This window comes from Phalacrocorax aristotelis, chromosome 8, assembly GCF_949628215.1.
Source record: "Phalacrocorax aristotelis chromosome 8, bGulAri2.1, whole genome shotgun sequence".
Classification (NCBI taxonomy): Eukaryota; Metazoa; Chordata; class Aves; order Suliformes; family Phalacrocoracidae; genus Phalacrocorax; species Phalacrocorax aristotelis.
Window position 1 is genome coordinate 6,824,250 of NC_134283.1, and position 27,240 is coordinate 6,851,489.

General features: G+C 46.0%; 1 protein-coding gene across 2 annotated transcripts in view; it reads left to right on the plus strand.

Moving 5' to 3' along the window:
• MAF (MAF bZIP transcription factor) overlaps window positions 1–27,240 on the plus strand; it is a 191,965-nt gene that overhangs the window by 63,956 nt on the left and 100,769 nt on the right. Inside the window, exon 3 of one of the 2 annotated variants that reach the window (XM_075101329.1) lies at window positions 24,625–24,641. The exons of the other annotated variant lie outside the window; for it this stretch is intronic. The gene's annotated coding sequence lies outside the window, so the exon portion shown is untranslated. Of the gene's footprint in view, window positions 1–24,624; window positions 24,642–27,240 lie in introns of those variants that run through there. 2 annotated transcript variants of the gene reach the window in all.

The following is a 27,240-nucleotide window of genomic DNA, read 5'->3' on the forward strand; positions in this document are numbered from 1 at the left end:
AGCCTGTTTCTCTCCCAAATTAAACTTTCAGCTGGAAGTGCAGAAAGATGCAGCACATGCAGATCCTGTGCTGCTCTTTCACCAGTGTTGGAGGAGGAATGGATAAGACAGAAGACATTTGCTCCATCCTCCATCTAGGAAGCTATAGTGAAACAACCTCCTGGGTATAGCACAGAATCCCAGACCTGTGCAAATTCAAGGATTTGATGCTGGCACAAGTTTTTGAGCACTCACATTCCATAAGTGCAGTGCATCCATAATGCAGGGACACAACCGGTTGAGACACGGCCTTTTCCCCTTCGACTCAGGCTGTTTCATGACCCATCATCTACTTTGTCACCTAAGATGTACCCTGTGTTCTGACCTGTGCCAAGAGACATCAAGAATGGTTTCCTTTGCTGATGAAACACAACCACCTCTTCATTACTTCTAGGAAAGACCAGCTCCTGTTGAGCGTCTTCACAGCACAAACCCTAAGGTGCCATAACTACCTTAACTAATTTCCTACTCAGGATTTATGTTCTGTCACAGTTATTGAGTTACGCAGCCATCTACCCCCATGTAGCTGTACTTGAGCGCAGAGTCAAACCTGGGGAACTGGTTTGTTTTGCCTAGCTCCTGTATAGTAGTTACTGCGCTTAGCAACCCACCTCCAATATAAATATATCTGCTACTCTGAAGAGTAGGCTTTGAAAAGCACCAGAAGGGATCACTCCCCCATAAGGATTTTTTCCAACTTTGCAGAGCTGTTAGGAGTTTCAGGAAGAAATCCTTCTTCTGGGTAATCTTCCCATCCAGAAAGGTCAAGGTTTCAACTCAGGCTGATGAAGCTCTGGTGCAACTTGCTGTGGTGGGTCATGAACTGCCCTTTAAAGATGGGTCCTGTCTGAACTGCTCTTGAGTCATGCAGGCATGGAGGGAGATGGAGAGCAGCCATCCATGCAGCTGGCTGTAGGCAGCCATCCCTGATATCTTTGCATAGGGGTCCCATGGCACCCCGTTGGGGAGCGGCTCACTGGGCTGCTAGCTGAACTGTATAATCCTGTTGGTTTAAAATTGGTCAGATATTTGGGGCCCCCAGAAGAGGCTGATGATGGAAAGGATGTAAAATAACCATACTTACAAAAAGTAAGAAAAATGAAAGTGAGGCATAAGCACCAGGGAGGAATGATTCATTGGGAAATCATACTCCTGAAATTGCATTGCAAATTCTGTGTGAGGGAGAAGGTGTATATAAGTATATAAGGCCCAGATCCTGGTTTGTCCAGATGAGTTGAAGATACAATGAAGATTAACAGTCAACCGTGTAATTTAAGGGAAAATTTTAACTTCTGTCTTTGATATTGTCTGCTGACGATTATATAAAAATCAGAGGAACCAAAAAAGATCCCTGTCTCCAGTGTCACATCCACCTGAGCACTTCACCAGACAGTGCCATCCGGTGCAAGGAATGAAGTTAAGGTTTCCGATGTTACAACCACCAAAAGGACGTGTGAAAGCAAAGCCGAAAAAAGTCTTCTGTCTTCTCTCCCTGGACTGGAGACCATATGATTTCCACAGGGTCATGTTCTGTGTAAACATTCCTATTTGTATGTTTTACAAATTTAAATAAAGAAATACCTTGCAGATGTATTAAATAATTTAATTTTACACTGAGATCATTAACGTATCTGAACTTTATTACAGAGCATAAGTAAGTGGGAAAAAATCCCCAAGCCAGCTGTGAAGAGCCTAATCTTGACTTTCCCACCAATGTTTCATAGGTTTGGGTTCATTTATTACAATGTTTGCTCACTTTTATAAAAAACCTGCTGATGGAATCATCTAATTTCCGAGAGCATCTCCAGGGGAAGGAAGCCACATTACAGTATCTCACATTATATGTCATTCAGGCAATGTCTCCCAAATCATAAAACCTATGGAAAGGGAATGGCACTTGAATAGCAGATTCTTCATCCTTTTCATTTTTCTGTTTTTTTTTCCTCCCTAGCAGAGCGTACTCCTCCTTGTGCTATCTGACCCCACACAGGCAGGCTGCTCATCTCCATTCTGTAGAGAAGCAGGCTCTGATGTTCATCTCTCCTTACCCTACCTGACTGCCTCATCCTGCCTCACACTACCTCATATATAGATTGGGTTTTTTCCTTCTGTGTTTGTGCTCTCATTCGTATCACCCCACTGTTCATATTCTGTGCCTATGGATGCTGCTGTGTGAACTGGAGCACAGAACTGATCCAGCTGACAAAACATCTGAAGAAAGCCCAAGTTTCAGAGCAATCATTGCCCTGGTCTGAATCACTGCATTTCTGTCCAAAAATTTGCAGCAACACCGGCTCAGGATAGGTGAAAAGAGACAGGCCCTCGCCAGCCAGCATCGGTGCTCACTCATGGGCCTCCTGCACTACCTTCTCGATTTTTTTCAGTACTTTCAGGGATTTTGATAAAGACCTCAAGGAAGGGTTATATGGTCTTAAAACATTTCATTGATCCAATCATGCCTACACAGTCAGACAGGCCTTCAATTTTAAAAATTCCTTCCCCGTTATCATGGAAACTTGCGAATTACTGTAGAAGCTTGCTAGCAACTCGCTTGAGACACCAATTTCAGTGTAGCAAAGCGCTTGCAGCTTGCATAAATCTCAATGTGCAAATCTATGGGGTCCTTTGCGTGAAAATGGGTTTTCTAGGAGATAATCCTGTTGCTCTAGATTTTATTTTAACATTTGAATGTCAATCCCAGGTCATCCAGTTGGCCACAAAATTCATAATCAATTTTATTTTGTATGGTAAATCCATTCCAGACTACTACTCCCACTGCATATCCCTTCATGTAGGAATTGTGCACCAAACTATCCGGTCTGATTAATACCAGGTTATTGTGCCTAATAGTGCGCTTACTTACAACACAACTTTGCAACAGGAAAATAATCCCGGCCTTTTTAAACACTGAAGGTAGCAGAAAAAAGGGCAACATCAGGCCTAAACCAGTTCTGACAATTCCTCATTTCCATTTATTCAGAAAAAAATCATAATTGCGACTTAAAAAGAAAGAAAGAAAAGCCCTCCGTGACTTTAAGTGTAAAATCCATTTTAGTAGCAGGAAGCTGTTATATGGTTAGAGCAGTTATTTTTATTGTCTGTCTGGGTATAGTTTTTAACTGCAGGCACAGAATAAATCAATAGTGTCATAAAGCTACTCTCACCCTCTGCCCTTTCTAAAGGGACATTGTTCAGTGTCTGTGCTGGATGTGACACAGACTACTGCTTTGATGCACAGAATTACACCACGACTAATGTGCTAAGGGAGATCTCGAAGTGCAACACATATTTACCTATATCCCTTTGTCTGTGTCACGACAGAATCATCAGATTAAAAGCAAAATGAGACACAGACCCTCACACAAAAAATACTCAGAAGTTCTTCATCAGAAGAGGGGGTTATTCGGGTTATTCTCCTGCAAATGATATTTTCAGTGAATTTGTCCATACATAAATCTTCTCAGGTGACATATTTCTAAGACTGTCCAAGAAGGGAAAGCATGCAGTGATTCATAGGACAGTCCCCACAACTTAAACTTGACTGTGATCTGCTCCTTAATGCAGCAAGGAAGGATGTAGTGGGACCTGACTGTAGGAAGCTGAAGCAAGATAAAATTGGCCTGGAATTGTGCCTTTATAATAGCAAGAGTAGTTAACAGCTGGAACAGTTGGCTTAGGAATGTGTTGGATTTAGCATTACTTTCAGTCTCTAAATCAAGAGTGAGTGTCTTTCTAAAGATATGCAATAGCTTCAGCAGAAGTTATGGCTTTGATGCTGAAATGAGTGGGTGAAGTTCTTTAGCTGTGTTACATAGGAAACAAAACCAGATTATTATGATGGTCCTTTTCAGCCTTACTAATCCATTAAATCCTGGTTTGGGGCCTTTCACACATTGGGGTTTAAGCAGCCTCTTAGGTTTTCCGGATGGTTTCTGCAGGCGATACACGTTCCAGAGCTGGGTCTGACAAGCTCCATCTAAATGGGTGTCTGGAATTGACACACTTTATAATTTATATATAAATCACTGCCTCTGAATGCAGTTCCAGATCCATTTCCCCATGCAGCTGAGTTCACTTTGTCCATTCTATGCAGTGGGGATTTGCCTTTGCAAAGCAGATATGCATCAGAGAGAGATTTGAGCTGAAACACACACCATGCGCTGCTGGATAGACGAAGAACACTAACCCCTAATGTGGACCACAGAGAAGGAAGCCTTATGGATCAAATTCTTAAGAGATTTATTGTAAGAAATGCAAGTTGTCAAGTTAATTCATTGCTACTCTCCTTGCTTGTGCATTGCAACTTCCCCAGGTTGGCACTTCTGACAAAGGCATGAAAACTGTACTTGTGCTGCAAGTGGGAGGTGGAGACAGAGAAAATCTGTGCTCTGTCTGTGGGACTCCGTGCTGAGACAGCTCTATTTTCACATCTAGTCACAGGCTGCTTGGTATTACCTCGGTATTTGTTTTGAGGACAGCTCTTAAGAAATGGAATTGGAGTCTGGATTCAGTAAGATTAAAGAAAGTAACCCAAAAAATAACGCAAGCCGTTTCGGAAGGAAGCACCACTCACATGTATCTTAGTGCTGGGCAGGCAGAGAGACCGCAGGAGTTTGCACACTCCTTTGTGAGCGTGGAATTTGTTGACTGAATAACATTCATCTGGGTAACCTAATCTTTGTTTTCCTTCTCTCTGCAAAATGCTTAGTGCTGGATTTTGATGTCTATAAATACTGATTTGGATTTCCCTTCCTTCCCTCCCCACACTCTATTGAAAGCAAAGCCATCTCAGCCCAGTGCCGGTTGCTGACTCCTTCCCTTTGGCTCTTCCCCGTCCCCGCGGTGCGTGAGCTCGGTCGCGTGCGGCCCCTTGGCTTCCCCTCGGGACGCTGGCACTTGGGAATGAGAATAACAAATGTCGGGGAACAAATGGAACCCTAGTGGGTATGAAAAACAGTTTAGAAAAAAACCCCACATGAACTTCCTGAATTCTCAAAATTTTTCATAAATAGCCAGTGGCCGCCTGAATAGCAGCAACAGTAATAATAAATTACAGTAAATATCATGCTGCCCTAAGTGACAGCAAACCAAACCCACTGCTGTTCAGAAGTGAATTGGAGAAAATATTTCTTAATCTCTTTTTGTATTATGCAGCCAGCTGTAATGATTTATAATACTCCAAAGAAGTTGCTGTGTGGAGTTGTTTCTTAATCATCCGTCTTAGCATCTTGCTATTATCCGCATGTGTCTGTGCTTTGGCGGGGGCTCCACCGCTGCTCAATGCAGTAGTTTTCCCGTCAGCTGCCACTGCCTCGGTGCACGGCGGCTGCACACTGGCTGGGGTCAGGGCCATGCGTGCTCCCTCTGCGAATAAACTGATTTAATGAAAGGGACCTCTCAGCCTTTCTCCAGGACCCTGATGCCTTTGGGGACAAATCTGCTATTAGGAGGAGATCGTCTGAAATGGGAAAGCTGTGCTCAGCCATTGCTGAGCCGGGCTCAGCCCCGTAACAGCACCTTGAATGAAGGTGTTGTCCCAGAAGCCGTCTGGTTCGTGCCCATTCGGCTGTAAATAATGCACGTCCAGTGGACGTGGCGGGCTTTGGTGCTGGTGTGTGTTGGATAGATGCCCTGCAGGCAAGGCTGTCCCCGTGTGAGTCTGTGAGCGCCCTCCTTATCAGTGCAGGAAAATAAAATGGTAGGGGATAAATTAAACTGGGAACATGGTATCAATCGCTGCTGTCTGTCAACTTATTACCAAAGATTTATACGTGATGCAGTGAGGATTGCTCAGTGACACATTTTAATTTAATTAAATTTCCTGTTGGATTGATGTTTGATCAATCAATAATGTTAATGTTTTTGCAATTTAGAGATTAAAGCTTGGATGAGCGGATATTGAAATGCTCTCACATCCAGCTGCTGGGCAATATCTTCTTCTGCTTCCATTTCTCAGAAAACTTGATTTGGGGGAGGATGCATCCTGGGGCTTGCCATGTACTTACACCAAGCCTGAAAGTTTTGCCCCTTCCTGGCAGTAGGTGAGGGAGCCATGCAGCAGTGTCACTGCTCAGAGGCAGAATTCCACCGAGTCAAGATCTGGGTCTGTGCAAAATCCATATAGCACTGTGTGTTCTCTCTGATGTTCAGTACAGCAGAAAGTTTGAAGAACAGGGCATTGCTGGTGTGTCACTTCCCTTTGCTACACTCTTCTTGTTCTGGAAGTCAGTGGTGTAGAGGATTTCATCTGGGGTTTTAAATCTTATGGCCAGCAGTGCTTCTGTCCTCCAAGGGTCGTCTTGTCCCCTCTGGATCCCAGTCACTCCTCTGACCACCACAGCCTCCTGCAGCAATGAGTTCCCCAGCTGAACTGCTGCTTTCTGAGCTGCCATCCAGGGGACAACAGGATCCTGGTCTTGAGGTGAATTCAACACTTCTTGAAGCTCCTTTCCTGGCCAAATTTCTCACAGATGAGCTAATTGTGCTCCACCCTGTTCAGGCTTTGAAGATAAAGAGATGCTGTAGCATGTCCACAGAACCTCTTTTTCCTCTTACTGCCTTGTTTCATTTAGTGTCTCAAATATTTTAGTAGTGAGGTCAGGAAAGGCTTTAACTTATTCAGGGGAGTTATTCTACACTGACTTTTCCTTGAGGCCTTGGGGTCTTACATAGCCCTTTAAAGATTTACGAGTCAAGGAAGAAAGAGAAAGCCACATTGTCAAACTTGTAAAAGTGTGAACCCAAATTGCATCTGAGTTTCAGCCATGGCCATCAGTAAGTCAAACTAATTTGTCAGATCTTAACACAATTGCAACTTCAATGGTGAGAAATCCCAGCCTGGCTCTGAGGTCTGCAGGCTGAGGCATCCCTCTGTGGTCTCCAGGTCTGTACCATAGCTGGCTCTGTGCTACATGGGGTGCTTATATGCTCATTGTATTTAGGGGAGGCTTAAAAGGGCCATTTTCTTACCCAGTTGTATTTTAAAATCTGTAAAATCTGTATGTGTTCTTTCCCTTAAGGACACTCTGGTGGCGGCCTGCTGTGTACCTGTCCCTCAGACACCCCCAGAGTAACACACAGAGGGAAGAAGGGGGAGAGGAAGAGAGAGAGGAGGAGGGGGAAAAGAAAGAGCAGCTCATTTTCCACTCTAGCACAGACACCTGAGGGGTAGAAGTCAGCAGTTTTTTGACAGTACAAGAACTTGGTAACTTAAAACAGGAAGCAAAAGAAATACCATGACCAAATAACTTTGCCTTGACCTCTTCATAAGAGAGTCAATTACTTTAAAGTAAACTGGAAGTTCTTGCTGGAATTTATTTGGATGTCCATTGCTCCTTACCTCATTAGAATAACAATATTCAGAAATGTGCCAAAAGGTGTGGGCAGGCTGTAGGACACAATGAAGCTAATTTTCAGGAAATAGCAGTTTGCTCTGCGAGAGTGTCCTTTTGGTTTTTGTTGTAAGGTAAGGATTTAGAAATTTGTGTGTCACTATCAAAATATCCTATACTGCAGAGTTTTGCCATGGAAATACACGGTGTGCATTGGGTTTTGTTTCTTCCTCTGTTGTAAGCTCCACCAGACACCCACTACTCCAGGAGAGAGGGCAGCCTGCCGCAGGGTGCCCACCCATGGCCAGGGTGGGGACGGCTGGCAGTGGGGGTTCAGTGCCTGTGCACGTGTGTGTGCGTGTAAGCATGCACGTGTGTGGGGAAGGCAGTGGAGAAATGGGTATTCGATCCTTGGAACAGACTGAGGGAAGTAACCTGCTGCTAAACTAATGATTTTTACAGTAAATCAACCTTTTTTTTCTGGTTAAGCCCTGATATAGAATGCTCTCCAAGGCTGGTTTACATAGGAAGGGCTGCTGTAAATTGGTCCAACTTGCTGAGAGATCATTGAGAAATCTTCCTTCCTTCCTTCCTTCCTTCCTTCCTTCCTTCCTTCCTTCCTTCCTTCCTTCCTTCCTTCCTTCCTTCCTTCCTTCCTTCCTTCCTTCCTTCCTTCCTTCCTTCCTTCCTTCCTTCCTTCCTTCCTCCCTTCCTTCCTCCCTTCCTTCCTTCCTTCCTTCCTTCCTTCCTTCCTTCCTTCCTTCCTTCCTTCCTTCCTTCCTTCCTTCCTTCCTTCCTTCCTTCCTTCCTTCCTTCCTTCCTTCCTTCCTCCCTTCCTTCCTCCCTTCCTCCCTTCCCTCCTCCCTCCCTCCCTCCCTTCCCTCCTTCCTTCCTTCCTTCCTTCCTTCCTTCCTTCCTTCCCTCCTCCCTCCCTCCCTTCCCTCCTTCCTTCCTTCCTTCCTTCCTTCCTTCCTTCCTTCCTTCCTTCCTTCCTTCCTTCCTTCCTTCCTTCCTTCCTCCCTTCCTTCCTTCCTTCCTCCCTTCCTCCCTTCCTCCCTTCCTCCCTTCCTTCCTTCCTCCCTTCCTTCCTCCCTTCCCTCCTTCCTCCCTTCCCTCCTTCCTCCCTTCCCTCCTCCCTCCCTTCCCTCCCTCCTTCCTTCCTTCCTTCCTTCCTTCCTTCCTTCCTTCCTTCCTTCCTTCCTTCCTTCCTTCCTTCCTTCCTTCCTTCCTTCCTTCCTCCCTTCCTTCCTCCCTTCCCTCCTTCCTCCCTTCCCTCCTTCCTCCCTTCCCTCCTCCCTCCCTTCCCTCCTCCCTCCCTCCCTTCCCTCCTTCCTTCCTTCCTTCCTTCCTTCCTCCCTTCCTTCCTTCCTTCCTTCCTTCCTTCCTTCCTTCCTCCCTTCCCTCCTTCCTCCCTTCCCTCCTTCCTCCCTTCCCTCCCTCCTTCCTTCCTTCCTTCCTTCCTTCCTTCCTTCCTTCCTTCCTTCCTTCCTTCCTTCCTTCCTTCCTTCCTTCCTTCCTTCCTTCCTTCCTTCCTTCCTCCCTTCCTGCCTCCCTCCCTCCCTGCCTCCCTGCCTGCCTGCCTCCCTGCCTCCCTGCCTTCCTGCCTCCCTGCCTGCCTGCCTGCCTCCCTGCCTCCCTGCCTTCCTTCCTTCCTCCCTACCTTCCCTTCCTCCCCTCCTTCCTTCCTCCCTGCCTTCCCTCCCTGCCTTCCCTCTCCCCCTGTCTGCCTCCACCTCCCCCCACACCCCCAGGCTCGGGCTGCAGTATCCTCTGCGGGGCACAGAAGTGCAGCTCAGCGCGATGCGATGCTGCAGAGGTGGCCGGGGTGAGCTAATGACCACCTGCACCGCCATGGAGAAAAGCACTGTGAGACATTGTTAACATGAGCCGTCCTGACTTTTAAGGATTTGCTTTGCCCTCCTCATAAAAAAATAAGGCCCTAGATTTTGGATGCACGTTGCCTGCAGCAGCCTGTGCTGCTCACACCGACTCCCAGCAGCAGCGGCAACCGGGTTTCAGCTCTGCTGACTCATGTCTTTGGTGGTTCCAGCTAAGCTGTTTCACAGTCAAAAGGTGCAATAAGCCCTTAGAAAATGTTGTCCTGCGGAGCAGCCCAGGCTTTTGCCACATTTAACCACTGAGTGTCTGTGATCTAGAATTGCTTTTGCTGTTCAGCGTGCCACCTTGCTCACCAGAGCTTGCTGGAGTAGGCCGTGGCCAGTTTGATAGTTTTGCGGGATTTAACCTGTACGTAAGGTGGGACAGCATCGCCAGACTACTTTTCAGAGTCGTTCATCTGACCCAGAAGAGTAAAATCCTATAGGAAAGTAATTTATGATCTGGGAGGGCTGTCACTTACAAGCTAGTAAAATAACTTTAGGTGGACATTTACTACCTTCAGCAGCAAGCATCTGTGCTGAAGCCTGGAATGAGTCTGTTCTTGCTAGCTGTGATACAGCATGACCTATAACAGAGTCACATGGTTTTCTGGCTCGCATTCATCTTGTTTCCATGCAATGTGTTTAAAAAGAAATAACTGATTTCTACTTGCAGTGTTTACAGTCAAGTCACGTTGTTTCAGCAACTGCATGAGCTTTCAGTAATTTATGCATGTGTAAGATCAGGGTGGCTCCTAGCATAACTTGGGCATCCTCCTTGAGACCTGTTCCCTCAGCTTGAGCTGTCCAGAAATTAGCCACCTCCTCCATGCCAGTCACCCCAGATCCCTCTATCTTTGGCTGGGCTGAATCACCCTTTTGCTGTCCCTGTTGACTCCAAGTGAAGTTGGACTTGGTGCTTAATCCTTAGATCATTAAAAAACGTCATCACAGGTGTATTGTATTAGAAACATCACAGTTTTTCTGCACCCTTCACTGCAAAGTAACTCCTACCTGACTGTGCCTCAGGCACTGTGCTGCTGGGTGTCAGCTTCTGCATGGAAACGGGCTCAGTCCTACAGGCGGGTGATTCTGGATCCCGTCACACATTTTCCCTGAGTAATTAAAGCCAGAGAAGCTCAGAAACACGGGCCCAAGCCTTCTGTAAGACTGATGTAAATAAAAAATGACTGAAGTCCATGCTGGTGTCACTGTGCTAGCAGAGCAGAATCAGGCCCATTTCGTCCCTTGTGAAGCATCCCTCAGGATCCTGAGCAAGCCTTAACTGCAATTTTCTGTTTAAATGGGGTGTTTCTAACCCTAGAGGAAGAAAGGCCCTTTACCCTTTACCATATTTAGCATGAAAGGAGATATTCTGCAGTAAAAATGTTTGAGTATGTCCCAGTCAGCAATTAGATTCTAGATTATTTCTATTATACCACGACTTACCGCCTCTGTTTCAGGCCACAGCGTGCATGTGGCGGGTATACAGCAACATTTAGTACTTCAGGGCTAGCCACAAGTAGCCAAAGCCATTGGGTTTTGCGTTACGCATAGGGCAAAGCAAGTCAAAGCCCTTTGCAACCAACGTGTCCGAAGGAAAAGCACATGTTTTTAACCTTTATGTTTGGGAGCTGCTGGTTGTGTCCTGAAAGTCATTGCATTTGTGATTATGCCCTCAAAAATAAAGTTGAGGAGCTGCATGCCTTCCTGCTGCCATGCAGACTGTCCCTGCACCTCTGAGCTGCCTGCCAAGGCCTGCATGAGGCTGTGAGCGCTCTTTGCTCATTATGCCTTCAAAAAATGGCAGAGATGGAAACAAAAATGAACCTGTCGAGAAAGCCCCAGCGGAGTGGTCTTCAGATCCTGTTGAGAAATGCTCAGAAGACCAAGGCTTTGTGGTTAGGTTCAGACCAGGAACCTGAAAACTTGGTGTGGATGATGGAGAAAAACGGCTAGTTTCTCTGAGGGAAAGAAATGCTTCAGTTTCTACCCCTGTGTAAGAGATTTGGGCTTCCATGGTGGAAGGGAAATAAAGAAGAGTAGAGATATTATGGTTGTGCTTCCCATGTACATTTTTAATTATGGCACATCTATCATTCTTAGCACTGCCTTGAGCAAAGAAAGATAAAACAGCAAAAGCAATAGCAAGATTTCCACACATGTAGGCAGTCTCAAAATCAATGGGAGTTTGGTATCTAAATACCTTTAAAAACCTGATCACCAGTTCCCTGAGGCTCCCCATGAATATCACAACCTTAAATCCTGGCAGATGTACTGACGTTTCTCAGCTCGTGGAAGGCAGGGGGTTGCACTCAGGACAGCATTTGGTTTGTAATGTAAAGGGCTGAAAAAATGCTCCCTTAAAGGTTGGCTGGCTTAAAGCTGTGCACTCGTATTCTTCAGCATCTCTCTGGTTACAGGTAGCGTTTGACCGTGTGTCAGCAGTTGATGACAGGAGTCTGGTGACTGTCCACAAATGCATTTCAGTAAATGTTTGATACACCTCTGTGTTTAAATATTTTACAGGGGAAAATGAGCAAACTAACTCTTGGTAGGAGAGGAGGAACAAAGGATGTTTACATTTATTCTTTTTGCATAAAAATAGACCAAAAAATATTGAAGCAAATCAAAAACCAGTTTCCCCTGAAGATGAGAGAATCCACTGAGGTCGTACCATGCGGTAGATGTGAGTGAGAAATCTCACTGTGCCTCCTCTTCCATCCTGCCGAGCTGGCACCGCGGTGTGCGCTTGTCTTGCTGCTGCACACAGGAGGCTCTCCCAAGGTTAGGCTGCACGAGTGACTTGCTTAGCCAAGGTGACTCCTCTCATCTGTTACATATCATAGGGTTATAAATAACAGAACAACCTCCGTTTGATCAGGCAGGGGAGGCTGACAGCCCCCTCCCTCCTTCGGGATGCTGAAACAATTGCACTCGGGAGGAAGCCAGCAAGCGCTTGCGTCTTTACTGCAAACAGAGGGTTGGGTTGGTCTTTGCTCCTCTTTAATTAGAGTTTATTGGTAAAGCAACCCCATTTTTCTGCTCCTGGAAAATCTGGGCTGTCAAGGCCTAATTCCTTGGGCCTATCAAGTATGAGATATGTTTACCAAGTCCCTCCAGGATTAGCTGGGTTCCTATCAAAACCGAGGAGTATATTTCTATCAATGAAAACCGCTATGACAAGGTCTGTCCCCTGAGACAAACGGCCTGTTCCATGGAGGCTTTAAATAGGAGCAATAATGGTAGTGAGCAGCACTGAGTTGAATAATTAGATTGTTCTTCATAAATCCTCAAGTGAAGACTTCCAAGCAGGTCTATTATGTGTGTCGTATGTTAGCACAGAGCTTTATGTGGTGTGGACACTGCTCTGCGCCGGGCTGCCATGAGGGGTGAGTAAATCACGAAAGATTGGGACAGGAGGAGCACGGCTCCTTCCCTTCCTGCATTTCCCCCACGGAGATCATCTGCTCTGAACTGCAAACACCCGTATTATTTATTTTATTGCTCAAAGAGTTTTCAAGAGGACTAACTGGAGTGATCTCTGAATATTTATGTTTTGTTTGTTTATATTCAGAGACTGGAAAACACACATATTTTGTTCACGTCCCCAGACCGGTTCATTTACTGATTCACTTAAAACATCCTTGCAGATCCATTGAGAGATAACTTCTTCCTCAGAGGGATGCAGTCGTGTAATAGCAGCTCAGTATTATCTCCACATACGCTTGGTGGGATTTCTTCTTGCCAACTGGGAACTAATTTTTTTTTTTTTAACAAATCTTTCTTTCTCCCTCCTCCCCTTTCAATTATTCAGCTTTTCTCTCTCTTTCTTGCTCTCTGTATTAGTTATAAAAATAAATTTCAGATGAGCAAATGTCATTTAACCCTAACCCTGACTGGTAATTTTTAGACATTTCAGAAGAAATCCTGGAAGGCAGCAGAGGTTGCAGGCAGAGATGCACACCCACCCGACGCACGATGCATGTGCATGCACAGGCAAGCACTTCTGCTAAACCCAGATGCATTCCACTCACTTAGAGACACCTTTGTCAGACCTGGTTAAACAATACTGGTAAAAAGAACAAGAAATCACATTATTCCTCTGAGAACAGTGTATACACCAAACCATTTTGTCTGCCAGTAAGAGTCTTGCATCACTGTAAGGTTTATAGGAGCTGACTGGCAAAGGATGCCCTGATTATAAATAAAACACCCCTATCCCATGTCCCATGACTTTATGCATCTGAGAAACTGCAGTGCCCTTTCCAGTTACCTTGGCTGTGAAAATGTGGCACCTGCCTTTGGACCAAGCCCTTCATTATAGGTAGCTGAGGGGATCCCACAAGGGCAGGGACATGTCATGCAATAGGGCCAGGAACAAGCCACAAGCTTCTGATAAAGCTCATGGCCCGTGTCAAATTTTTCAGCTTGCATACAAGCATTTGGACGAGGTCTGGCCTTGGTGGGATCCACAAGCTCTGCCGTGACCCACCGCGCTCTGGTACCAACAGCCATGCTGTTAGATCATCCCTCTCTTGGCCCTGATGGAAAAAGTTCTCCAAAATACTGTCAGGATAAACAGTGTTAAACATTTTACAAGGCAATTTATAAAATAATCATCAGGGTAATAGGGTAATATTATCCATATTAATCTAAAGGTGTGCTGTGCTTTCCTTTCTGATTAGCATAAGAGACACTTTGCCAGGCTATGAAAATAAAGTGGCTGTGAGAATTTTCAAAGGCACATTTCTCCTCGCATCATAAGAGCATGAATTCAAGGAATTTCCTATCCGTAAGTTTGCATTCCTGGGATGCAGTGCTCACACCCTCGAACACAAACTCCCCCGATGCTGCAGCAGAAGCCAGCCCTGCTCGGGCAGCTGGAGGGGGGTTGCAGATTTTCTTAGCTTGACCCTGAGCTGTGAGTGCTGAGTGCAGCCGAGAGTCAGGCCGCATCCATCCCAAGGTGGGTTTTTGGTGTGCAGCCTGGGAATTTACACACGACTTTGTTTCCTAAAATCTAGGCTTTCCTTAGGCTAGTTCTGCTTTGAGCCAAGCTGCCTGCCAGCAGATAGACTTTGTGCCCATCAGGCAGAGCCAGCAGTGAGGATGTCTTCCAGCAAGTTTGTCCATATCTAGTCTGAGAGGGACCAAGTGGCATTTGGCCGTCGGGCATGGTAGTAATTCAGTAATTCAGGTGATGTGAGTCCACCTGTTATCTCAAAAAAAAAAAAAAAAGAAAGCAGTTTGAGATATTTTAATGTTGCAGGTTCTGACCTGTGCGTTGGTTAGGAGAGGAGATGTCAAGCAGAGCTCTGGGCAGATCTGGGGACTCCTGTCCCACCAGAGGCAGGTCAGAGGACACAGTCAAAACCAAGAAACCTACACCAGGAGCAACCTCTGTTCTATAAAAGTGGAGTTAGGTCTTCTTAACAGGGTCTAGGCAGGTAAAACTGGTCCCGGTTTGGAGACACGACTGAGTCATCAGCCCCACTCCTTGTTGCACCCTTTGCTTCTGGCGGAGAGCTGCTGATCTGTAATGTAGCTGGACTGAGGCACCCAGGACACTCAAAGGAAACGGGAAATGTGTCTGTGGACATTAGATGATTCAGGGTTTGCTGGCAGCTGAACAGAAGTTTTCTGGATTTCAATTTTGAACTCCGGCAGCTTTATTCCACCCCGTTCCCACGGTGGGCACCTCCGTCCTCTTGTGAGCCTGGCCTCAGTGCTACGTTAAGGCATGGCATTAAAGGTATTTGCCTGCCGCAGAGGGATGCTGGGGAGATGGGGGCATTTCAGTTACAAAGATCATGTAAGTACCTTAGATACATTGATTTGATCTTCCAGAAGGTAAGGTTCAATTTTGAAAAGGTTCTGATTTCGCTTTTGCTCCATGCATCTGCTGGCTGCTGCAATGCCAGGCTCCTTCCCAGTGCTGATAGCCCTTATGGAAATAAAGGCAGTGCATTTTTTTCAGGCATCAACAACACCCCCCCACACACACCCCCTTAATATTAGGAGATATTTGCAGCAAAAAAACAAGGTGTTTTTTGCTGTCCAAAGATTACTTTATAAGCCTAAAACACATCAGCCCCCAAAATGTTTGTAGATTGTCTGAATTTCCTAAAGTAGGTTTAATAAATAAAGACCCAAGACTGAAAACCCTGTCTGCACTAGGATTTCTCATTACATTTCATGCCTATTTCAGCTTTATGAGGATATGCTGGTTTAACTCCATTCTGATGCTGTTTCTTAATACAATCAGATTTTCTAGATTAGTAAAGGTATATGAAACAAAAACCTGGAATTAGATTTGCAGAAAGTCTGTTATTTATACTAGATAATAGTTAGACGTTAAATCAAGACAAAAGAAATTCACTGTCACAATAACAAATCCATTTTCGAATCCATTTTCAAAGCAATCAGATCACTGCAGAAACCCAATGGCAAATATACAGCAATAATATACATTTATGTAGTTGCTTTCACCCAAGGGGATCCAGAACCTCCAAAAATACCAGCACAGGAGCAGGCTTGGGGTGGAGAGATCCCAGTGAGTGACACTGGGGTTTCAGAGCAGCCCCAGCTAGGTCACTTGAACAAACTTGCCTTCATCTAAAAAACCCCCGGCATCGCAGGAAATGCGAGTTATGTTTCCAGTTGGACTGCTGCGCCCACAGTCAGCACGCACGTGAATGAGAGGTGAACTTTGCCTCTTTTGCAAAGGGCTGAACAACAACAACAAAAAAAAGCAGTTTCCCCTTTTAAGGGCATAAACAGGATGAAAGTGCTGCTTCAGCCCAGAGTTGTCTCGCTGCGGGAGGCGGCCCTGCACTCTGGATGCACAATCAGAATAGTTTTGCAAGGGGATTTCTACAGTCCTTTGAAAAACACCAATATTTTTACTAAATATTAATGGAAGCTTGACTTGAAGTCAGCTCAAGCCGCACAACAGTGCTTATAATAATGATTTATGTATTAAATGCAGCTGATCTGTTATTTTTATTATCTTGATGTGTTTTTGATGTTCAGTTTTCATAAGAACAGCAGCCAAGTGGCACTGAAACCAGCTTTGAACATGTGCATGTGTGTGCATGCCTTAACAAACATGACTCATGTATGATGTTTTAGTCAGGGCTCTGAATAATCGGGTGTAAGTAATAAGCGGTGCTTCGCGGGATGTCGTCACTCCATCGGTTTCAATATGACAGAGTCATCTGTAGCCAGGAAGCTTCTGCCGAGCTTCTGTGTACTATCTGCAGGAACTTTTCTGTCTTATCTGTGGAAAATTGATCCATACAGTCTCTTTAGAGACCTACATCAAATATTAATTTTGCCTATTTGTTCGATGTAATTAGCAGGTGTGATTAATCAATTAATCAATCTACGATTCCTATCTGTGCCGCAAACAGCTTGCTGTGCTAAGCGGGGATGCTGTAAGCAGCGACCCCACAAACGCCTCTCAGCTCCCCATCGCAGGGGCCCTCCCTGGCCCCACGTCGAGGTGTGCAGCCGCTGGGGCCTGGCGGCACCGGTGCCTCTGGCAGCCCAAAGTGCCTGGAGAGCACAACAGCATTGGCGAAGCCTTCGAATACGGAGCTGGCTGGCCCTGTCCCCTGCAAAGCTGGCATGGCAGAGCCAGCTTGCCTTGCCATCGGGCTGGGGGGCAGAAGGATGCTCCTAGGCGAGGGGTTTGGTGGCTCCAGGGGGTCCCTGGGTCCCTGCTGTGCCAATGGGCTGGGGGGCCAGGGCTGTGCTCCCTGCTCGGCAGCCTGTAGCTCCAGGTAGCACCTCATTTTGCTTATGCCTGAAGGGGACACAGCAGAAAAGAGTTGCCAAAGTGGATGAACTTTTTATGGCAGGCTTTTGGTGACCTTCCCAGCCTGATTTTGCAGGTCTGGGGGATGCAGGTACGTCATGTGAAGTTCAGGTAGACCTGAAGTTCTTTAAATGCTTGGAAATGCCAGACTTTGGGACTTCAGCTGAGTGGGCAGCAGACTAAATCCCAGCCCTACACTCAGGGACTCAATGACTTTTTAAATTTAGCTCTATAAGAGGTGCTGAATTTCATGGAGAGTGAGGAGTCTGGATCATGTTGCACGAGGGAATGAACGCCATTGGGTGTTCCCATTCCCTGGGGTGCTTATTTGGGGGTAGTGGGAGGGGTATGATCACAGATATTGCAGGCAAAGCAGGGAGACATGCCCCTGTGCTAAATTGCCAGGTACAAGACTTTGCATTTCCCGGTGGCAGCGAGGTCCCAGCGGACAAGCATGGCAGGGCCTTGGGTTTTGCTCTAGCCAGGGGCAGGGGGTTGAACCAGTGCAGGTACAGGAGCCTTCAGTGCAGGATGGGCGTGTTCAGAGGGTCCAGCGTTTGTAGAGGACATGCTGAGGGACATTACCGCTGTCTCCAACTTGCACAGGGTTTCTTCCAACACTGTGGTAGCATCTGCTCTGCTGTTTAATAAAAGTGGTTTGACTGAGGTGCTGGGTCACACAGCTGAAGTCTGTCTGAGTCCTCTCTGAACCACTGCCCCTTTTTCAGTGTCGTATTCCTGACCATCTCTATCCTGTCCTGCCTGTTTTTCTCTGCTTTCCCCCTGCTATCGGGAGTCCTCCTATCTTGCGCCTTGCCCACCATCACCCTGGGGAACCTGGACCAAACTGCACATCTGTCAAGATAAGGTATGAATGTAATCCAGGAGTAACCACGTTGATGCCGTGTGCTGACAGCCCCTGGGTCTGCCTTAAATCCTTTTCCTGTTCTGCAATCTTTTAGTTCAGCAAACCCTATCGCCATAATATATATCCCTCTGGCCAACCTGACCTTACCCTGGCCTAGGGTGGGGTGCTTTTTTTTCATTTATTGGGCTCATTGGGCCCAATTTCATTCCTGTGTGTTGTATGGTTTGCTGACCCGGGAAGATTTGATGTTCCACAAAGGCAAATGCCCCCCAGAAGATGAACTGGTCTCGGTTTCGGTGTGATTTTTGGATTAGAACCGCCCAGGGTAGCACTTTCCTCAGAATAGTTTTTCTACAGAGTAAAAAGTATGAGTCTCCATCTGATGTCTTGAACTGTCATCATAATAACCTCAAATATAGCTGTCTTCACCACATCACCGTCCTCCTCTCTGACCCATAAAGTTTTACCATTACAACCTGCCCTTAATCACCTAACCATTTCCTTAGTCTTTCAAGGACAATGGTTTTTATGCCATACTTGCTAACCTTACGTATTAGTCTACCATCCCGGGCTGCGTTTAAATGACTTTTCTGAAATCTATGTGGATTAGCTCCACTGCTTCGCTCCTGCCTGTTTTTCATGTTAGCTCCTAAAACAAATTCTGCCAGATTTGTCAGACAAGATTTACCCTTTATGGAGCTGGGCAGATACAGTTTTATCAGTTCATATTTCTCCAGATGTTGGGTGAGCTCATACCTGCTAACATCTCTAAAATCTTGCCTCTGGTTAAATAAATAAATAAATAAATCACATTCTACAGGTTTGGGGCCAGATTCTCAGCTGGTGGGAGTGAGTGTGTGTGCGTGCGTCAGTTTTTATGAGCATTCGTATCGGCTGATAATCTACTGCAAATGTCTTGGTTTCTGCTTACCTCTTCTCATAGATGCTCAAAGATGTTTGCTTTATATCAGTTTCTTTTTACCTCTCTTTATCTCCAAGAAGCGATTCAAAACCTGTGTTATGGGGCACTTAATCTCTCCTGCTGTTCCATTAAGCAGCGTGGTCTAAAAGTGCGCCCTCCACGCTCAGCCCTGCCTCCTTCTCCATGGTGTGAGTTTGCTTTGGTCATTATTCATGCTCTCAGCTCTCCCCTGCTTGGCTGTCACAGGAAACTTTGCTTCTGTGTCTGTCATCTCACCTTCAGGATCCCCCATGAGCACCAGCCAGGGGAAATAATTTAATTTCCTTCATTTCTGTCCCTCTCCCTGTGTTATTAAGCTCTCTCGACCACCTCTCAGTGGTCCAGCGGTCTCCCTGTTAATCTTGTCTCCTTTACCTGTTTAAAATAAATCTTTTATTGTTTTTATTCACCCCATGGGCAATTCTTCTCTCTCTGTCATATTTGGTTTCCTAATCAGCTTTTTACATCTTTTCAGCTTTGCTTTATAATCCCTTTCATCCCCTTAATATTTGCCTTCTTACCCATGTCACCTGCCTCTTTCGTCTCCCCGATAGCTTTTATGACTTCCTTAGTCATCAGCCTTCATCGGAAACAGCGCTCACCCATCTCTGCCTGACAGAGATCACTGTTTCCAAGTGCTACACTCATTTCCTGAGTACGAGTTGCTGTATGTAAACGAGGGCTCAGTGAATAGGCACCAGTGCCTCTTATATTGACTTTTATTTCTTTCTTGCTGCTGTTTGCTCATGAGCAAATGGCAGTATTCTCACATGCACTCATAGCTCCAATTTGCTATCTCAGTAATTTTTTTTTTTTTTCCTTTGAGAATGAAAGCCACCCCAAAGCAGAGAGCCACCATACGGAGCGCCATGGATCCGCGAAAAAGGTGTAATAATTTTTTTTAAAGGGACTTTACTGGGGGGCTGTAGCCGGCCGGTTCTGCTCTCAGAAGAGCACTAAAATACCCCTTGCCATTAACACATCTCAAAACTCTTACAAAGAAAGTCAGTGGTGGTGGATTAAGCATAGGAAGGGAGGCAGTGAGAGTTAAATGACTTGCCTAAGGCCATGCAGCGGGTAAGTGGCAGGGAAACAGACTCTGCTCTTCTACCAAGACTGTGTCCACTGAGCCAGGATAATTCCTGGCAAAGCAGCAACAGAGAGACCACGGAATCAGATCATTACTCGCTTGGTTTTATTTGTTCCAGCACTAGGTGATGAAATGCAAATGGTACAGGCAGATGCGCAGTTTCAAACCCTCTGTGCGTGACGACTCAGATATCGGAGCAGGATTTTCTCTCCCTCTGCAGAGCAGCGCTTCAAAAGCTGCACGGAGGCACAGAAAAGGGTATTCAATGGGTTCACACACTCAGAGAAACCTGAGTTTGCAGAAATTTCTTCCTCAAGCAGCTTTACTCAATTGCAGTGTGAAAAAATTATATAGTTACGCACACACACACATATGTATGTTTTAAGCAGTACGGGCTCCAGTCTCTACTGTAGTCTCTTAATCTTCAGGCTCAGGAATTGGGGAGGAGGGAAGAGGCAAAACAGGAGGAGGACCCAGGGAGGTCGGTCCTGCCCTGCCCCGCGCCCAGCGCGGATGCACACCCACCTGCAGCCCCTCCGCAGGGCGCGGGCTGCAGGGCGGCTGGGAGAGAGGACGCCAAGCGCACGGCCAGCCATTAGCAGGGGTGCCCTCTCCCTCACCAAAGCCCTCTGGCCAGCGGTGGGCTCGGCGGTGGGACCTGCAGTGGCGCTCGAGCAGCAAAGCAGAGGTTTTTTTAATATATATTTAAAAGAAAGGGTTGGCACAAAGGGAGTTAGAAATGAGCTGCAAGTGTGAGAATGAGAACGAAACCACACCTTTGTTCCTCCTAATGCTCTTTCCCCTGCTTCGTGGTGATTAGGGAGGGTCAAAAATCTCTTCGTGCTATTTACATTTTTGACAGAGCATTTTTAGCTTTCTTGCCATGCTTTCAGGCTTTTTCACAAAAGGGAACACTCCCAAGTCCATAGAGCCTTAAGATTTAGAAACAATTCTGGTTTTTGTTTTTTACTTTTTTGAGTTCTTCAAGAGAATCATGTTGCAATCAGAAAGAAGATTCTCCAAGAAAAGACACTTATTAACTTTTTATTGTTATAATTATTTCCATCGTATTCCCTCTGCTATACAGGTCCTCTCTTTCATCATTTATTACAGTGATGTAACTATACAACAGAGCTTGTGTACAAGAAAAAGACAAAGCTGAAGGCTTAATTCAGCATCGCGAGCATGATGAAAGGAACAAAGGATGAGGCAGCTATGCCCTGATCCTGCAAATACTTATGCACATGGATAACTTAGCTGCCAGGAGTGTTTCTGCTTGTAGTAACTGTGTGCTAAAGTGTCAGCAGACTTTAAGTCATAGGGCCTGATATAAGCTCTGCTGGAGTCAGTGCACAAACTCTGACACGTTTCTGCAGGGACTTTGCCAGTACTTACTTAGGGAAGCATTTTAGCACTGCTGAATTTATTGCAACCTAATCCTGAGCATGCACAGGCTTTCCCAAGCTCTGAGCACACACTCCTGCTACTAGACGTGACAGTGATTGATGACTTGATTCATTGCTATTCTGTAAAATTACCTCTTGCGGGCACTGCCAGGTGGATCAGCACAGCTCGGCTCGGCATTGCCAGCAGCGGGGCCAGGTGAGTGGCTGGGTATCTCGCTGGCTGTGAGGCAGGGACGCCCAGGGATGCTGCCCGCAGAGCTGGCTGCCTTCCACGGGGCGCAGGGTGCTGCTGGTTGTGTCCTGGTCTTCTCCAGAAATGATGTCTCTGGCGAAGGAAGCTTCCACGGGTGACACTACCATGCCAGATAGGCATTATTCAGCCCTGTGGGGGACATGTCTACATTTCAATTAATCCCTTAATTGAGCTATTTGCAGGGGAAGACTCCAGGGAGATGAACACCTATTTCCTTGCAGTTTGACTACCACCAAATCTAAAGACTTAGTTTGTCCCTTAAGTAGGAACAAATATGTAGTGTCTCCACAAACTTTGTCAGTGAATTTTGTAATATTTTCCTGCCACAGTAATCGTAGTATGACCAAACTGTGGTATGAAGAATATTCAATTATAATTGAGTTTTGATCCCATGATTTTTTTAAAAAAATATTTTTAGACAATACAGCGTACGCTTCCTCCAACTACTTCTAAAGCAAAGAGCTAGCTGAGTTTTCAGGCCAAATATTATAGACCAAATTCTCTTTTTGTGACAAGTTTAAAAATGGCATAATCCCAATGTGTCAATGATCTAAATTTATGGGGGAATGAGAAGAGCAACATTAGGTCTATCCTTAAAACTAAACCAGGATACGTACCTTACTTAAATATATTAAGGTAGTGTCTAGAAGTATTAGTCCCAAATTTAAAGCCTGCTTTAAACCCACCACTGTTGCAGGGCTGAGCTTCAGCCCTCGCCCTCGCCCGCAGCCTGCCCTCCAGCCCCTGTGGCAGAGCAGATGATCAATGCCGGCCAGGCAGCGCCGTGGGAGGCACGTCGGCAGGAACGTTAAACCGAGGAGCAAAACATCTTCTTCAGAGTCAGCACCTATACAAAGCCAAGCTACAAACAGTAAATCATATCAGATTAATAAAAAACAAACTAAAAATGTCTATGTGACTGCTGCAGCAAAAGCTCTCCAGTGCTCTCTGGGTGTAATATTGTCCTACCCCATTGCAGACCAAACTGTGAATATAACCCTAAACCTGACCTTTGACCCTTAGGTCCGGCCTTTCTTTAGGATTATTCTAGCAAGTATTGTCAAAGCCAAGATTAGCATAGCTGTGTGGACCCTGTAAGTAACTGCTACAGTGAAGTGAGAGGCTCTTTTTTATGATTCTTCAGTAAACCAGACAAACCATGTATCTAAAGTCAACCCAAAGGCAAATTATCTTTACGATCAAGGGACTACAGTTGGTCTGGGCAGCTTTCCATCAGGGCCTTATAGCGAAAGCTACTGCAACATCCAAGTTCTCTGCAGGGTGACTGGACGCAAGTAATAAACGCCTGAAACTGGTGTTTGGCCTGATTTTCATCTCCTGACTCCTGGTTGAAATAAATGCGCTGTCACATGATATGAGTATCCCATGAGACTTATGTATTATTATATCCAACTTGAAAATTAACTCTAATGCGAGTTGCACAGAACACCAATGAAAGCAACCATTAATTGTTAATATAAACTATTAATGAAACACCAGGATGAAGGTCAAAGTGCATGACTGAAACCTCCCAGCAAATGAAAGGATTATTTTGCCTCTTACTGAGCATAATTATCATGTGAATTTCATTGGCTTTCTGATCAAACCACTTCCCTCTGCACTGACCTGTTCTACCACTGCAGTAAATCTGTTCCCCAGAACTGGTATTTGCTTTTCATTGTCCACCGAGGTTTTTATTAGCATCCTGGATGTCTGCAAGGAGCAGAGCGCCGGCACCCTTTTGCCTTTGTTCCTATGGGAGCTTTTTTTTCCCCCTTCCATTGTCCATTACTCAGAATAAATTTGCATTGACCTGGCTCCCCATAAATTATCCCGTCTCCTGCTGGTACGTCCTTTAACTGTCCCGGTTCACATTTCGCAGGTCCACCACGTGGTGGACACACCTGAGGGCATGCAGCCCGGAGTGAGAGCAAGCCCCCCTCCCATGGTATACAGATCAAAATATCAGGGAAATGACAAGTTGGGGGGATGTTTTGGAATGACTGTCCATGAGTTTTCCTTTCCTCCTGCATGGGTCAGTGTGATCAGCCTCACCCAGCAGTTTTACTTCAGTAATTTCTCATACAGGCTTGGACTGCTCAGATGTGTTCTGCTAAATATTTTTATTTGTTTATTTTTTTTCCACACACACACAAAAAAAGTCTTTCCCCAGGAAACGCCGTCTCTCTTTTTCCATAAGAAACAGAAATCCCAGCAAGTGAAAAAGACTGGATTCTAGCGCAGAAATATTCTGGGGTTTTTTGTTCCTGAAAAACCCTAAAAAAAATTTTTAGGTGTGAAAGAAACCAACTCTCTGTCAACGTTCATTATTTTGAGGAAATTTCAGCAGTGCTATTCTGACCCAAGTTTGCTTAGGAGTAACATCTCTGGCTCAAAAGTTCTCTGTTACCATCCATGCCTAAGCTACGGGTTCTCTTGGAGGTGTAGATTAGCTCCCGGGATGTTGCCTTTACCCTGCCTGCCTGCTTCCTGCCCTGCTGGAGAGGAGCCTGGGCTATGGGGATTGCAGGGGACGGGGTGAGGCCATGCTGGGTGGGCTGAGCCCAGGCGGGCCACCCACGAACCCTGCCGAACCAGGCTGTGTTAGGAGCTGCCGGGCTTGAGAGCTTTGACTTGCAGCAGTGTAAACCTATGCCTGAGTTAGACATGTTTTAGTCCTTTTTTGAGTTTTCTGAGACAGAAAAAGTGCCTGGGATCAGTCAGTCCCAACAGCAGGGGTAGGTGTTGCTCTTGGCCAATGACACCGGAGACCTGTTGGTGGGTAGACCTGTGCTGGAGGGTGGTTGTATGAAGTCCAAACTCCTCGTAAACAGAAGTCCCCATGCCTGACATTTATTAAGGCAGTTGGCGTTGATGGTTATATTGGTAAGGACTTCAGCTGGGCACGCTGACCTAATTAATAAGTGATATTATGCTAATGGGCTACTCAGAGTCTTACGCGTGTTTCTGTTTGCAGGTTGTCTGTAGAGTTACCTGATTTTCCATGAAGAGCATGGCCCGTCTGCATGGATCTTTCTCGGTTTGGTTTCTTTTTTTTTTTTCCCTCTGTATGCTTTTTAATTTTTTTTTTTTTTAGAAAGCGAGAGTACAACCCTTTGGGTTGCCTTTACCAGGGGAAAATATTGTGCTGTTTCTGTTAGCATGGGCATGTGTAAGTTGCTCCTTTGAAGAGAAGGTCCTAATATGTTAAGGTATGCCAGGCTGTGACAAGCTGAAATCTCAGCTGAAGAGCCCTGTCAGATCTGTTCTCTCATCCATGCCCTCCCTCCGTTCAGACCCTGACCTTCCCCATCAGATAAGCAGCACGGATCTCGGCCCTGCATTCCCTCTGCAGTCTCAGCTCATTAAAAATTCATTGCCTAAAGTGAATCTATTCTGTTGCTGCTGAAGTGTTATTTACCTCGGCCCGGATTTCCTCAGGTTCTGACAATTAAAGGGGGTCCAAGGAGAGGGCTGAGTCATGGGATTAAGGCTTGGGCAATAACTCTCTTGTAGCAAGAGACGATCATGTAAAGCCATAATTTCCCAGCTGCGTTTTGGTTCCCCTTCAGTGTTTCATTAAAGGTGGTGACTCAACAGAAAGGACGGAGGCACAGGTTAACAAGAATCCCTCCTTTTGTGGGATTAGAGCCTTGCATAGCGAGGCTCTTTCAAAGGCAGGAGATGTTGTCAAGCATCATTAGGAAGCCGTTTTAAACAAGAGTCATAAAGCACCCTTTGCGGTCAAACGAATTTATTAGAGAGGCGAGTGAGTGGAGGCAAGCACTGTAGGAGAGAAATAGATGAACAATTTGCACGGCATTGATAACAAAGCAGTTCACCAGATTCAGAGCTGCTACCATTAGAACAACTTAAAAGGATTTTGCAAAAATCCCAGGGTGTTTTGCGTTCTGGATGAAAGCAGCGCATTTGTGGATGGCGCTGCCAGACAACGGGTGCATCTTGAAATCAAGGTTTGCGGGCACGTTAACTGTTTCCCAGCCTCATGATAATTCCTTCCAACAAGTGGAAGTGGGAAGAAACTGGCCTCTCGTTGTGCCCCAGTGATCCTGAAAGCCCCAGTGGCCCTTCACAAAGGGCTGGGGAAGAAGTCTGGGGCTTTGCTCAGAGCTGGATTTTTCACAGAGCGCGCCAGGGTAGAACTATAACCTGCCTCCCTTCGAGAAGACAAAGTATTTGCAGTAATTGGTCAGACAACTTCTGGAAATATTCTCTAGCAAAGTGTAGTTTGAAGGGCTGTGGGGGAGACTTCGGACATTATCTGATCTTTGATAGGGTCCGTTTTGAAAAGAAAGTGAATGCTGTTCTTGTGTTTGATGAGGGGGAGAAAAGAGGGAAAAGGGGGAATGAAAGAGGAACAGATGAAAAAGAGCTACTTGTTTGGAAGTAGGTAAGCAGCTTTATTACACAGTTAGCATGATGGACTATGTACTGTGTTTGTTTATTGAACGAGAAGCATAAATCTAAATGAACCAGTAGCTCAAATCTAAACCAGCTGTGGCTGAAGGTAGAGGAATGCCAGATACTAATCATCCAGACAGCACTGGTCCTGGTCATGGGGATTTCCCCGCTGCCATCGTTGCGAAATGTGCAGAAAAATTCTATTTTCTTTGCATGTTCACTTGGGCCGCACAAGCCATGGATCCAGCAGGCTGATGTGAGCCCCACAACGAGCCTCGTGGCTCCTGCGTGCACGCACACTTTGCTGCCCAGAGGAAGGACAGAGGCTGGCAGAGGGACAGACACAGCAGAAGCTTGAATGGACTGTTATTTTTGGAGTGGTTTCTTCCACTCTGTTTGAAGGGTTCTTGCTAGGGCATGTTTGGAAAGAAGCAATGCTAACGTTGCAGGGAGCTTGCAGGAGAGATGAGCCACGGACAAAGGAGTGGGTATTTGTGCCATCTCTTTAGAGATTGAAGGATAACTGTTCATCGCTGAGGTCCTTTAGAGTGAAAAACAGTGGCCGAAAGTACATCTCCTGGATGGGAAGGGTTTTTTTTATTTGATATTCAGTTGTTCATATATGTTAGCTGGTTTGCAGATGAAGCCACAGCTCCTCCCTTCCTCCCTCCCTCCTTCCCTTCCTCGTCCCGATGCACACCAGGAGCCTGCAGCATGGGGACAGGGAGCTGGGAGTGCCCTGGCAGCATGCTGTGCCGGGACGCTCGTGGACATACAGGATGATGAAAGTGAGGTGTCCACTTTTGGGATCCCCAATTCCCTTGGGTTTCCCCACTCTCCACATTCTCCCGCTGCAACCACGCTGCTCCTCCACTGCCCCCCGCAACGCTTTCTTCCCCTCCTCTCCCTGTGGCTCTTTGCAGGGGACTCCTGGGTGGTTGCTCACAAATGCCAAGGGCCCCCTTTTCTTGGGCGGCAGCAGAGGGGAACAGCACATGGGCTTTGCACACAGGGCCCTGGCAGAGCAAGGGAGGGGACCTGGAGCATTGTCTGGATATAATTTAGGCACTATAAACAGAGGCAGCAAGGGGTCACGCTTTCTATTCTCATTTTACCCCCTGCAATGTCTCTGCTAACTGGTGCATACAACTTGAACTCTTGTAAAAATTAG